General features: G+C 42.1%; 1 non-coding gene across 1 annotated transcript; it reads right to left on the bottom strand.

Annotated features, from left to right (window-relative positions):
- Positions 1 to 3008: 3008 nt before the first annotated feature.
- On the bottom strand, positions 3009 to 3198 carry LOC123947679. Its single transcript, XR_006819777.1, has one exon. It is a non-coding gene; the product is annotated as a U2 spliceosomal RNA (small nuclear RNA).
- Between the last annotated feature and the right edge of the window lie 12187 nt (positions 3199 to 15385).

Below are 15385 nucleotides of genomic sequence, written 5' to 3'. Positions count from 1 at the left end.
AGAAGTTCAGACTTCCAAAATGTCACAAAATGGCATTGAGAGTTCCTGTATGCACTTGTTAACAGTTTACCCTACTTGCTTTACCAGTTATCTTCTCTCTATATATACACACACAGACATATATAAGTATTGATGGATACAAATATAGACAGAGATATACATATATAAGTATAGATAGATGGATAGATATAATAATTTCTGATACATTAGAGAGTAAATTATGGACATGATATCTTTTTACATCTAAAATGTTCAGTGTGCATTTACTTTTTTTTTTTAAAAAGACCATTCTTTTATATAACAACAGTACAATGATCAAATTTAGGAAATTAATGTTGGCATAATACTATTACCTAAACTTTGACCCTACTCAAATTTTATCAATCATCCCATTAATGTCTTTTATTCTATCTGGGGTCACATATTTCATTCAGTTATGATGTCTCTTTAGTCTCCTGTAATCTGGAACAGTTTCTCAGTATTTCTTTGTCTTTTATAACCTTGACACTTTTCAAGAGTACAGGCTAGGAATTTTATAGTATTTCCCTCATTTTGGGTTTGTTTGATGTTTAGATTGAGGTTATGCATTTTTTGCCACGAATACCACAGAAGGAAGGTTGTGTCCTTCTCAGTGCATCCTATCAGGCAGTAAATGATGCCCATTTGTGCCATTACTGGTAATATTAACTTTGGTCATTCAGTAATTTCTCCACTATGAAGTTACTATTTTTCCCTTTGTAACAAGTAGGTATCTATTAGGTGTATGCTTCGCAGATTCTTTTCTCAATATGTGGCTTGATTCTTTTTCTTTTTAATGATTTTATTTACTTTTAGAGAGAGAGCAAAAGCGAGAGAGATCACAGAGGGAGAGGGAGAAGCAGACTCACCACCGAGTGGAGACCCCAATGTGGGACTCAATCTCAGGACCCTGAGATCATGACCTGAGCCTAAGGCAGATGCTTAACTAACTGAGCCACCCAGGCATCCTGCTTATTCTTTCCTTAACAGTATCTTTTGATGAGTAGAAGTTTTAAATTTTGGTGAAGTTGAATTTGTCAAATTTTTATAGTTGTTGCTTTTTGTGTGTTAAGAAATATTTATCTATTTATCTAGCTTCAAGTCATTAAGACATCTTTTTGTTTTTTTCTAGAAACTTTATGGTTTTTTGGGTTTTTTTAGATTTATTTATTGGGGTGCCTGTGTGGTTCTTAAAAAATATTTATTTATTTGAGAGTGAGAGAGAGTATGAGGGGAGTGAGGGGCACAGTGAGAAGGGAGAATCCTCAAGCAGACTCCTTGCTGAACACTGAGCCTGACTCTGGACTCAACCCGAGGATCATGATATGAGACAAAATCAAGTTGGTCGCTTAACCAACTGAGCAACCCAGGCACTGCTATAGTTTTATTTTTTATATTTTGGTCTCCAATCCATCTCAAATTAGTCTTTGTGAATGGTGTGAGGTAGGGAGTCAGGTTCATTTTTTCTGCCTATGGATATCTAGTTGTTTCAGCACCATTGGTTGAAAATGATTTCCTAATTGGATTGCTTTGGCACCGTCACTGAAAATCAAATAACTGCATACATGTAGGTCTAGTTTTGAACTCTCTATTTTCTTTCTTTGTTATATTTGATTACCCTTATATCTAGGCTCCATTTTTTGGCCATTTATTTATTTATTTATTTATTTATTTATTATTAACACATAATGTATTATTTGCCCCAGGGGTACAGGTCTGTGAATCATCAGGCTTACACATTTCACAGCACTCACCATAGCACATCCCTTCCCCAATATACATCACCCAGCCACCCTATCCCTACTGCCCCCCAGTCCCCAGCAACCCTCAGTTTGTTTCATGAGATTAAGAGTCTCTTATGGTTTGTCTTCCTCCCAATCCCATCTTGTTTCATTCCTTCCCTCCCAACCCCCCACAACTCCCCACCCTGTCTCCCAGACTCCTCATATCAGAGAGATCATATGACAATTGTCCCTCTCTGATTGACTTATTTCACTCAGCATAATACCCTCTAGTTCCAACTACATCGTTGCAAATGGCAAGATTTCATTTTTTTTGATGGCTGCGTAGTATCTCATTGTGTATATATACCACATCTTCCTTATCCATTTATCTATTGATTGACATCTAGGTTCTTTCCATAGTCTGGCTATTGTGGGCATTACTGCTATAAACATCGGAGTGCACATGCCCCTTTGGACCACTACATTTATATCTTTAAGGTAAATACCCAGTAGTGCAATTGCTGGGTCGTAGGGTAGCTCTATTTTCAACTTTTTGAGAAAACTCCGTACTGTTTTCCAGAGTATAGAGCCTATTTTAAAATGAATTTTATAACTGTTTGATTCAACATAATCTGTCTGGGCCTCAGGTCCTCATTTACACAATAAATTATTGTAGCTACCTGATTTGTGAGGTCTCATATCTATAAAATCTTGTAGTCCTCTGTTCTTAGCATTGCACCATTCTATTTGTGCCAGTAATTTTTTTGTACTGATTCTACAGCTTGCTGGTTTTGAAAGAAGTTTTATCATGATAAGGATCTGTGTGAATTCCTTTCTTTCCCATAACTCTAGTGTCTCATTTCTGCCTCATAATTTCAGAAAAGCAGTTTGCATTATTTAATGTTGTCTAGTAACAGACTGATGTTGTCTGAGTAACAGACCCTGCTGTGTCTGCTGGTTTCTGTGGTAGAAATGTCTTATAAGTAGAGACATCTGCCAAAACTTAGGACCAGCTATGACAATAGGGTATTCTATAAATAGGATAACCACATAATATATCTTGCAAATGAGGGCACTTTTGAGATTGAAAGGGATAATGATGATAATAATAATCACACACTCTTATATATTACTAATTATATTATATATTAGCCATATATTTTATTATATATTAATTATATTTATGATACATTAATTATATTTTATTTATATAATCTGATTATATATAATTATAAGATTATACGATTATTATTATTTTGTCCTCGAGGGGAGGGCATGATTCCTGGAAGTACTACAACACCTGGTTGATATGTGGAGTGGACGGTACAAGTCCCTTTTTGATCTCCCTTCTCCAAAAATCCATTTAATGTGCTGTCATTGGATAGTGGATATATCAGATATTAAGCTGATAAGAACAGATACTATACTTGATCTTCACCAAAGGCTGAGAAGCGATGAAATGGGTAATTATTTTTTTTAAAGATTATTTATTTATTTATTTGACAGAGAGAGAGAGAGAGAGAGAGAGAGGGAGAGGAAACACAAGCAGGGGGAGTGGGAGAGAGAGAAGCAGGCTGCCCCCTGAGCAGGGAGCCCCATGTGGGGCTCAATCCCAGGACCCTGGGATCATGACCTGAGCTGAAGGCAGATACTTAGTGACTGAGCCACCCAGGCACCCCAAATGGGTAATTATTAATAACTGTTCCAGGTCAACAGGTGTAAACCAGGAGTGCTCTGGAATGTATAGGAGCCTTGTCAATAAACCTCTTAGAACTCCAAGTCATTCATTTAATAGCCATTTTTCAAATGCCTAAGTGCCAAGCTATGTATCAGGTGCTGGAGAGTCTAAGACAAGCTGTGATTCCTGCCCTAAGGAGCTTTTAGTATAGTGAGGGAAGCAGACAGAAAAGCCCAACAACTATAGTGAGGTATCTAAATTCCATGACAGATATTTGCCCAGGGTTCCTAAGAAGGCAGGCAGAAAAGATACTTGAGCTAGGTTTTTATTTTTATTTTTTTAATTTTTTAAAGATTTATTTATTTATTTATTTATTGGGGGGATGGGGCAGAGGAAGAGAATCTTCAAGCAGACTCCCTGTGGAGCACAGAGCCCACCTTGGGGCTCAGGGGTCCATCTCACAACCCTGAGATCATGACCTGAGCTGAAACTGAGTAAGATGCTTAACCGACTGTGCCACCCAGTTGCCCCTTGAGCTAAGTTTCTAAACAACAAAATGTAACCAAAGGGTTTGTGGGAGGTGGCAGGGGGTATGTTGTAGAAGACTTTCAGGTACCAGATGGGCAACTGGGACAATGAAAATACGAGTTTGTTTGTTTTTTTAAGATTTCATGTATTTATTTGACACAGAGAGAGACACAATGAGAGAGGGGACACAAGCAGGGGGAGTGGGAGAGGAAGAAGTAGGCTTCCCGCTGAGCAGGGAGCCTGATATGGGCCTCATTGGGGGGCTCATTGGGGGTTCATGGGGAGCTTATAGGGGGAGTTCATTGTGGGGCTCTGTGCAGGGCTTGATCCCAGAACTCTGGGATCGTGACCTGAGCCGAAGGCAAGACGCTTAACGACTGAGCCACCCAGGCGCCCCTGATAATAACAGTATTAAGGGCAAGTTAGATTTGCATAGCCTTTTAGAAAGATGTCAAAAATTGGGTTGCTTGTCTGGAGGAAAATGGAGAAGCAGCAGTGTCGACATAGCCGGAGGAAACGAGAATAGCAATCCATAAAAGAGATGAGCATTCAGCTCTCATGCAATTTCCGTGGAGGCCAATCAGCAGCTGCTCCCCAGGGCTCTGTTCTCTACCCACTTCTCTCTCTGCGTTCCCCCTGGATGACCTCATCCACTCCCAAAGTTTCAAAGGACAGTTCCTTGTTGAAGCCTCTTAAATGGGGATGCTCAGATGGGCTTTCTGCTGAACTACAGGTCTCAATATTCCCTGCTTATTGACTAACCTTCTCCCTCCCCGGACCTGCTCTTCTCCAGTGTTCTGTATTCTACACAATGACCTCTCTGCCACCCTATTGCTTACATATCAGAAACCAAGGAATCATCCTATAAATCCCCTTCTTAGCTCCATGTCCTTCTGATTCTCCGCTCCTTTCTATCTCCAGAACCCCTCCCCTCCATTCCCACCTTGGTTGTGGCTCTCATCACTTGCAATCTGGATTACTGCCAAGCCTCTTAACTCTTCTGCTTGTCACCAGCCTGGCCCCCATCCAAACTATCCTCCCTCCTGTTTCTAAAATGCACATCTAAGCGCCTCATTTCGTCGCTTGAAACCTTTCAGGGACTCCCCACCTTGCTTCAAGATTCCATCCGTCAGTCTGACCACTAATGCCCTTGTCAGTCGGATCCATGACCATTCCTCCGGCCCTGAGGCACATGCCTCCTTCACCCAGCTTTCGCTAGGCTGGCTGCTCAAAACAGTTCACACAGCTCTGTGCTATGATGCTGGCTCTTTGCTTTCCCTTCTCACCCATCCTCCCGGCTCTGACTGGCCTTCAGAAGCCTCTCCTCCAAGTCTCTAGGACACAACTTTTCCACAGCGCATTTCCATGACTGTCACCCCCACTCGATCAATATTGCTTGGCCTGGGCACTATTGCCACTTCGGACCACTTCATGGTCATGTCCCCAGACATTGTCAGATGTCCCCTGGAGAGGAAAACCGCCCCAGTTGAGCACTACTGTGTCCCAGACCAGAAGCTCCTTTAGGGCAGAAATCATGTCTTAGTTGATTTACATCCCTAGTGCTTCCCATGGTGCCTAAGAGGAAATGGATAGTCAACTAATATTTATGTAATGAATGAAAGAAAGAGGAAATGAATGTCCTTCTCATTGATGTTGGCGGGACAGTTAAACAGTACAAACTCCAGGGAAGACAACTTAGCAGTATCTATAACAATTACAAATTAAGACATCTGTGGATCCAGTAATTTTTCTCGGAGGGATTTTACAGCTATACTCATACATGTGTAAAATGATAAATGTTCCACAGCATTTATTGAAGTTTTTTTTGTTGTTGTTGTTTTGGGTTTTTTTAAGATTTTATTTATTTATTTGACAGACAGAGATTACAAGCAGGCAGAGAGGCAGGCAGAGAGAGAGAGAGAGGAGGAAGCAGGCTCCCTGCCGAGCAGAAAGCCCGATGCAGGGCTCCATCCCAAGACCCTGGGAACATGACCCGAGCTGAAGGCAGAGGCTTTAACCCACTAAGCCACCCAGGCGCCCCTGAAGTTTTGTTTTAATGACAAAAAAACTGGAAGCCTAGTGGTCCACTGGTGAGACATTCTAAATAAATCATGGTCCTTTATACAATAGAACATTATGCAACAGTGAATAGAATGAAAAACCCTACACGTACAGATATGGAAAGACCTCCAAGATGCACTAGGAAATTTTAAACAGCAAAGTGGAGAATGGGCTATTTGTGTTAAAAGGGAGAATAAGAGTATTTATTTGTACTTGTTTGTATATTTAGGAAGAAAACTGTGGAAGGATATCCAAGATTCTAGTAATGTCTGTGTGTGGGTGGGGAGTGAGGTTGGGAACTGGGCAGTGGAAGGGCAAAGGCAGGAGGAAGATTTTTCACTATGTACCCATTTATTCTTTCTGATTTTCAAATCTTATAAATGTATTGCCTACTTGAAATAATTTTTTTTCAGATTTTTAAAAAAGATTTTATTTATTTATTTGACAGAGAGAGATAGATCACAAGTAGGCAGAGAGGCAGGCAGTGGGGAGAGAGGGGACAGGCAGGCTCTCCGCTGAGCAGAGAGCCCGATGTGGGGCTCCATCCCAGGACCCTGAGACCATGACCTGAGCTGAAGGCAGAGGCTTATCCCACTGAACCACCCAGGCGCCCCATGAAATAATTATTTTTATAAGTAAGGCAGAAAGTTGTAATGGAATTTATAGGTAATGAAGTGTACAAAACTTGAACTAATCATTGGTTAATTCAACAGATAAAATTTTATTATAATTGTTATTGCTAAAAAGAGTTCTATATTAAAATATAATAAAACCCTTTTCAGGGGTCCACGGCTGGCTCAGTTGGTGGAGCATGCAGCCCTTGGGGTTATGAGTTGGAGCCACCCAAAGGAGATTACTTAAAATAAGAAATTACTTAAAAATAAAATCTTTTTTTTTTTTAAAGATTTTATTTATTTATTTGACAGAGAGAGAGATCACAAGTAGGCAGAGAGGCAGGCAGAGAGAGAGGAGGAAGCAGGCTCCCTGCGGAGCAGAGAGCCCGATGCGGGGCTTGATCCCAGGACCCTGAGATCATGACCTGAGCCGAAGGCAGCAGCTTAATCCACTGAGCCACCCAGGCGCCCCAAAAATAAAATCTTTAAAACAAACAAACAAAATAACCCCACCGTTGTCATTCATGTCCCATGTGAAAATACTGGGTTCACCTAGTTATAATAAATTTCCCTCTAAAGAAAGCTTTTGTGCCACAAATGTTTTGTCTAGTCCAACATAACAGTCAATAGGTTGCTTTTTTTTCTTTTTTCCAACTATAATTTCAAGCAGCCATTCCCCTGGATTTCCTGCGAAACTACTTTGTGTTAGACACAGCAGTGGATATTCTGATAGATAGGAAATGAACAAGACACATTCCTTGATTTTGAGTGGTTTATAACCTAACCAGAGTGTATATATCCTTGTGTCTGGAGCCTTCTCTTGAGTCTTTGCTCAAATGTCAGCCCATACCATGACCCCACTTTCTAGAATAGCCACCATGGTCTCTCCATTCCCTTACACTCACTTATTTTTCTTCATCCCACCTATGACCATCTGATGCGTTTGACTATTATTCATGTTGTCTAACTAGAACAACACCTGCTCCAAAATAGGCTCTCAAATGAATAAATGAAAGAGTTAGGAAGGAAGGAATGGCTGCTGCATTCCAAAGCATAGGGTATGGTGTAAACAATACACAGGGTCAATAGGACATGTGGACTTGAAGAATCAGAGATACATACGAATTTGAGCTGGAGAAGGTTGAAAAGTCATAATGAAATATAGATCAGAGGTCTCACATTCTTCTTCTTCTTCTTCTTTTTTTTTTTTTTTAGAAACAAACCTTTTAAAAGATTTTATTTATTCATTTGAGAGAGAGAGAGAGAGAGAATGAACAGGGGGAGAAGCAGACCCCCTGCTGAACTGGAAGCCTGATATGGGACTCGATACTGGGACTCCAGGATTATGACCTGAGCTGACGGAAGTTGCTCAACCAACGGAGCCACCCAGGCACCCCGAGGTCTCATATTCTTTACGCTAGTCAAAAATCATCCTCTTTTCTTTTTTTTTTTAAAGATTTTACTTACTTATTTGACCGAGAGAGATCACAAGTAGGCAGAGAGGCAGGCAGAGAGAGAGAAGGGGAAGCAGGCTCCCCGCTGAGCAGACAACCTGATGTGGGGCTCCATCTCAGGACCCTGGGATCATGACCTGAGTTGAAGGCAGAAGCTTAACCCACTGAGCCACCCAGGTACCCCATCATCTTTTTTTTTTTTTTTTAAGTCTTTCCTTTTTTTTTTTTTTAAGTTTTTATTTGTTTATTTGAGAGAAAGTTCTCTAGAGAAAGCATGAGTCAAGGGGAGGGGAGAGGAGGGACAGAGGGAGAGGGAGAAGCATACTCCCTGCTGAGCAGGATTTGCTGCTGGACCAGGACTCCAGCCAAAGGCAAATGAACAACTAACTGAGTCACCCAGGTGCCCTGGTCAGAAATCATCCTTAACCAGCCCATAGAAGGCCAACTGAATACCAACTGAAGGTATACTTGAATTCTGCACAAAGATAATTGACTAGAATCAAAAATACAAGCCAGTGCCCCAATATAAATTTACCTAAAAACTCAATAGTCCTCAATTGTCTTTGCAGGATAATGTTCTATTATTCTAATGGGAAATAGAACTCTCTGTGCTACTTAAGCCCTATTTAAATTCTCTTGATGGTAAGATCCCTTTCCCCACCTTTCTTTGGTCTTAGCCAGGAGGAGAGCTGAAGCTTTCATTAAGTTGCTCTGGCCTTTTATTAAAGGCTCGCTTGGTAGATATTTGGGGTTTGGCTTGCATTCTTCTCCAGCCACCTGAATGGCAGGTTGAATGGGCTTAATAGAGCTAAGATGATGACAGAGAGGGCTAGTGACTAATGCATTCAACCCCTTGTTTCCAGAACAATCACCTGAGTGAAAACCTTCTTGTCATCCTTGATCAGCCTTGTCAAAGGGATTTGGGCCAGTATGAGTCCAGTGGACAGTATGTGCTTGTGCATACGTGATATTGTGAAATCAAAGCCTCCGTGTAGAATATCCCTTTCAGGTCTTGCTTCATGGTAATGATTCTCATTCTCCATGATCTCTCATCAACATTGGCACTTTTGATTACCTTCTCCCTGAAACTCCTATCTCCCTCGATTTCAGTGATAATCCTATAGCACTCTTTTTTTTTTTTTAAAGATTTTATTTATTTATTTGGCAGCAGAGATCACAAGTAGGCAGAGAGGCAGGCGGGGGTGGGCGGGAAGCAGGCACCATACTGAGCAGAGAGCCCAATGTGGGGCTCGATCTCACACCCTGAGATCATGACCTGAGCAGAAGGCAGAGGCTTAACCCACTGAGCCACCCAAGTGTCCCCCTATACCACTACCTTCAAGGCAAAACAAATTGAGGTTAAGAATTCGCACTGGGAGGGGCGCCTGGGTGGCTCAGTGGGTTAAGCCTCTGCCTTTGGCTCAGGTCATGATCTCAGGGTCCTGGGATCGAGCCCCGCATCGGGCTCTCTGCTCCGCATCGGGCTCTCTGCTCCGCATCGGGCTCTCTGCTCCGCATCGGGCTCTCTGCTCCGCATCGGGCTCTCTGCTCCGCATCGGGCTCTCTGCTCCGCATCGGGCTCTCTGCTCCGCATCGGGCTCTCTGCTCCGCATCGGGCTCTCTGCTCCGCATCGGGCTCTCTGCTCCGCATCGGGCTCTCTGCTCCGCATCGGGCTCTCTGCTCCGCATCGGGCTCTCTGCTCCGCGGGGAGCCTGCTTCCTCCTCTCTCTCTCTGCCTGCCTCTCTGCCTGCCTCTCTGCCTAGTTGTGATTTCTCTCTGTCAAATAAATAAAATATTTTTTAAAAAAAAGAATTCGCACTGGGAGGGAGCGCCTGGGTGGCTCAGTTGGGTAAGCATCTGCCTTTAACTCAAATGGTGATCTCAGAGTCCTGGAATGCTTCTCCCTCTTCCTCTGCCCTCCCCACCCCTCCCCTTGCTTCTCACCTCTCCTCAGCTAATGCTCTCTTGGACTCATCCTCTCGAGTGCAGGAGCAATCTCCCTCTCGCTCAAAAAAAAAAAAAAAAAAAAAAAAAAAAAAAAAAAAACAGACAAAAAACCAGGGAGTGCTTTGGTGGCTCAGTTGTTGGGCATCTGCCTTCGGCCCAGTTCGTGATCCCGGGGTCATGGGGTAGAGCCCTGCTTCTGACTTCCAGCTCAATGGGGAGCCTGCTTCTCCCTCTTCCAACTGCGTTCCCTCTTCCCCCCTGCCTACGTTCCCTCTCTCACTGTGTCTCTCTCTGTCAAATAAATAAATAAAATCTTTAGAAAACAAGAAAACAAAAACAAAAAACAAGAACTCACACTGGGAGGGGCCTGGCTGGCTCAGTCAGTAGAACATGCAGCTCTTGATCTTGGGGTCTTGAGTTCAAGCCCCACATTGGGCGTAGAGAGTACTTGAAAAATAAAAAAAAATTAAAAAAATTTAAAAATAAAGAAATAAAAGAACACTCGTATGGTCAGACTGCTGGGGTTTGACTCCAGGCTCTGTACCTTGTTGGGTGAGCTCAGGCAAATTTCTTAAGCTCTCTGATCTCAGTGCCTTCAAGTGATAGTACTTACATCATTAAGTCATTGTGAGAATTAAATGAGTGAGTTGATTTTAAACACTTAGAATTGAACCTGGAACATAATAAGTACTTAATTAGTTGTCATTACTTTATATTTGAATTCTCTCTGTCTCCTTCTCTGGCTCCTCTTCCAGTTCCCCGAATGTGACAGACTCAAATTTTGCCTACTTATCTTTTCTTCTCTACTTTTTGTTTGTTTGTTTGTTTAAGTATGTAGTCTTTCCTATGGGAAGGATTTTCTGGGAAGGACTGTGAACTCCATGCTGGTTCTGACTTTCCTCCCGAGCTCTAGCCAGGCTTCCAGTGCCGACCAGATATTGACGTGGTTGTCTCGGTAACACCAAAACCGAAGCTCCCAGATCCCAGCTCATCATCTCAGGAAAACATTTTCTTTTATGTCTCCCCAGACTTCTATGTCCAAATAGTTAACGAGCCCTTTATAATCTTTTATTTATATCCCTTCCAGGGTGCCTGGATGGCTCAGTCGGTTAAGTGTCTGCCTTCATTTCAGGTCATGGTCAGAGTGTCCTGGCATCGAGTTGGCATAAGGACTCCTGCTTCTCCCTCTGTCTCTCCCCACACTCGTGCTCTCCCTCTATCTCTCACAAAAATAAATATCCCTTCCATTTCCAATGCAACCCCCTAATTTCAGCCTTTCTGACTCCATACCTGGGTTGTTCCAATTGCTTTAAGTTTCTTTTACCTACACATCACCATTAATTAATCACAGATTGTACAAAAAAAATGTCCCATGATTCTTCTACTCAGGAAACATTAGGACTTCTCTCTTGTCTAACAAAAAATCCAAATCCTTAGCATTTAAGGGTTTCCTGGCTCTGACTCTTGACTGTCTCCCCCTTCTTGCCTTATGCCTTTGCACAGACCCCATGTTCTAGCCACCTTGACTTCTTTAGTCTCTGGGTCTTGACTCCCAACACTTAGCTTAAGATGGCTCTTCACCCAACTCCAGCTATTGAAATCCTAAATGCTACTATCCTTCAAAGCCATGTATATATACCACTTCTTCCAGGAGGCCCTTCCTGACTGCTCAGTTCCCTTAAGCTCTTGCAGACTTTTGACCATTTTTATTATACTTACCACATACTGCCCTGTAATTATTTATTTCCATGGCTTGACTCCCTGGATAGATTGCAAACATTTTGTGGGCAGAGATCCTTTTCTGTATATATCTTTGCATCAGACTTGACTGGTTCAATACCTTTCATACAGTAGATTCTTGTTTTTCTGAAGATTTTATTTTTAAGTAATCTCTGCACCCAATATAGGGCTCGAGCTCACAACCCCGAGACCAAGAGGTGCATGTTCCCCTGACTGAGCCAGCTAGATGTCCCCATATAGCAGATTCTTAACAAACGTGAATGACTGAATAAAATCATAGGTCTGCTTGATCTGTGTATAATTTTTTCCAAAAGATTTGGTAGAAACAACTGCTGCCACCAAGTCATAATCTAAACCAGAAAATACACTTTGGAGAATAATTAAATTTCCTTGGCTCATTAAATCTCATAATTTGGGAAGTGGCTTCACTGATGTGGTCATTTTTCTGCTAAGCCTCAAACCCAGACCATCAGTTCATGAAGAGTCAACATGTGGAAATGTTTATCAGCCACTAAATTCCAGAGCAGAGTGATTTTGCTGCTGCCAACAAGCAATCAATCAGAGTATTTAGTTCCTCATACTCTGGGCCCAGAAACTCATATAGGAATTATGAGAAATATAAAAACAGTTTACGATTTTATTATTTCATGGAGGCTTTTGATCTGATTATGAGACAAAATTGAAATAATTTAAAAATAAATAAGGCTAATGTGCATAGTATTGGATATAAGTGTCATAGGAATTCAGAGGAGGGAAAAATAAAAATAATACTATTTACCATTTGAGTGCATAGTATTTGACAATTTATTATCATTTATTTCATAAAAATTTTCCCCAAATATTATGAGCTACACATTAGTATTATCATTTTACAAATGCAGAAACCAAGTTTAAGAGATTAGGTTAATTTGCCCAAACATAGCTAGAAGATATTATCATTTACCAGCTGGGTTTCAAATCCATGTACCACTGCTTCCATTGTCTATCTTCTACACCAACCCTCAGTGGTTCTTAAGCAGTATGATCCCAACTTCTATATATGGTACCTAGAGCCCTCCACAGTGTGTCTATAATAACCTACTCCTCCAGCCTGACGGCCAAGTACACCTCACCTTGTACTCTGGTGTAAGGGGACCTCTCAGACTCTGCCTCTTTTTATAAATCCCAATGTTTAGGCCTCTGTGTCTTCATTAAATATTTTTGGTTATAAGCAAATGCAGCACATGAACAAACAAAAAAGGTGAAACTTTAGGTGCCTTAAGAGCAAGCAACTCTTGGGGCGCCTGGGTGGCTCAGTGGGTTAAAGCCTCTGCCTTCGGCTCAGGTCATGGTCCCAGGTCCTGGGATCGAGCCCCGCATCATCAGGCTCTCTGCTCAGCAAGGAGCCTGCTTTCCTTCCTCTCTCTCTGCCTGCCTCTCTGCCTACCTGTGCTCTCTGTCTGTCAAATAAATAAATAAAATCTTTAAAAAAAAAAAGAGCAAGCAACTCTTGATCTTGGGTTCTTAAGTTTGAGCCCACACTGGATATAGGGATTACTAAAAAAATGAAAAAAGTTTTTAAAAAGATGGAAGTTATTACAAGGATATGAAGAAATCTCATAAACCTCATAGCCCAACATCTAGTCAAGCTTCAAAGGGAATTGGAACCTGGACCTGGAAAATGCTGGTCGTCCCCATAGTCTTGTGGTCCTGTCTTCTCTTCTTTAAATATTTTTTTCTCATTTCTCTTCTCCTGCAGGCTGGGCACATAGTAGAGGATTGCTGCCCTACATATCCAAGTTCAAAGTCTTCATTTGCAAGGATAGAGATTAACCAACATCAAGGAACCTTGATTTCAAATTCACAAAGAAGAAAACTGAATGGCAACTTGCATCAAGTGTTGTCCAGGGCCAGGGAGGGTAGGGTCTCATTATACAAACTTGCTATTGCAATCCTTCCTTATGTGTGGAACACATTGCAGTGGGGAGGAGCTTTTCTTGAAAACAAAAAACAAAAAAATACCAAAACTAAAACAGATCTACATTCTACCTTGCCCACCTCACCCTAAAAAAATCCCGACCTTCCATCCAATCCCAGATCAAATACCACTTTTTAAATATTTTTTCCTTAGAAAGCCTCAAGCTATGTATTTTGTCTAGCTGTATAACCTCTCCTATCACACAGTTCCTAGCACACAACAGTTGTTCAATAAATAGGGGTTGCATTGAGTTACGCTCGGGTGGTGGAAGAAGCATTTGTGGTAAGTGGTGTTTGGCCTGGACATTAAAGTAGGGACATAATTTTTACCAGTGGGGGAGGGGCCATTGTTGCCTGGGGAAATAATGAATAACGACAAGAGTCCAGAAGAGGAAAAGCAGTGAAGAGACCACCCTGAATGGAGAATGGTGTGGGCCATGGGAATCATGTGTGAGAAGCTGACAGGTTAGGCAGGGGAAATAATGCCTCAGGCAACGGAGAGGCAGTATAAGGACAGAAAACGGCTTGCTGAAAGGAGAAAGTGGCAAAGGAACATTAACCCAGCAGCACCCAGCAAAGGAGAAGAAAACAGCACAGAGAAGGAAAGAGAAAGAAAAAGGAGAAGAAAGCAGAACCAACATAAGGCCAACAGACCACTTGGAAGAGTGTGTCTGGGACTTGGGCACAAGCTCAAGAGGACCAGACCACGGCAGTGTCCATGGCTAAAAGAACAGGAAGGAAAAATCTGAAAGAGATTTCCAAGAAAGAAACTGCAGAACTCTCTCTCATATTCCTTGCCACTATTATGGATCTCATCTATACATGTCAACGGCACTGTAAGGTAGTCTCTTCTCCCCCTGGGTGAAAGTGAGGTAACTATGGTCACACAGGTAGCGAGTAGTAGAGACTGGATTTGAACCCATTCCTATCTGAGTCTAACACACCCCCTTTTCCCACCATTCCACACTGTCTGGTTATACTTACTGTGTTTTCTTTCTCTCTCTCTCTCTCTCTCTTTTTTTTTTTTAAGATTATTTATTTATTTATTTTATTTACTTTTTTATTTTATTTATTTATACAGACAGAGATCACAAGTAGGCAGAGACAGGCAGAGAGAGAGAAGGAAGCAGGCTTCCTGCTGAGCAGAGAGCCTGATGCGGGGCTCAATCCCGGGACCCCTCGAGATCATGACCTGAGCCGAAGGCAGAGGCTTTTTAACCCAGTGAGCCACCCCAGGTGCCGCTTTACTGCATTAATTCTTAACACTGTTTTCTTAAGCCAGCATGTCTGGGCACAGGGAATCTACATCAAGCTCCTGAAACCTTACCTCTACCCTACAGAACAGTCTCCAGAAAATGGTCAGAATAGGTCTGCAAGGACAAGATGGAGGCAATTAGGTAAATTTTTCTTCTGTTTAAGATTTTATTTATTTAATTTGACAGAGAGAAAGACAGTGAGAGGAGGAACACAAGCAGGTGGAGTATGCGAGTGAGAAGCAGACTTCTCAGAGAGCCGGGAGCCCGGCTTGGTTGGGGCTTAACCTCAGGACTCTGGGATCATGATGTGACCCGAAAGCAGACGCTTAATAACTGAAGCACACAGAGCCCCAGCAATTAGGTAAATTGCCTCACCTTTCTGGGCCTTGAATCCTTCATCCACGAGA

The sequence above is a fragment of the Meles meles genome, chromosome 7 (genome assembly GCF_922984935.1).
Source record: "Meles meles chromosome 7, mMelMel3.1 paternal haplotype, whole genome shotgun sequence".
In the NCBI taxonomy this organism is placed as follows: domain Eukaryota; kingdom Metazoa; phylum Chordata; class Mammalia; order Carnivora; family Mustelidae; genus Meles; species Meles meles.
The sequence above is the reverse complement of the archived record's forward strand: the minus strand, read 5'-3'. Positions and strand labels throughout refer to the sequence as shown.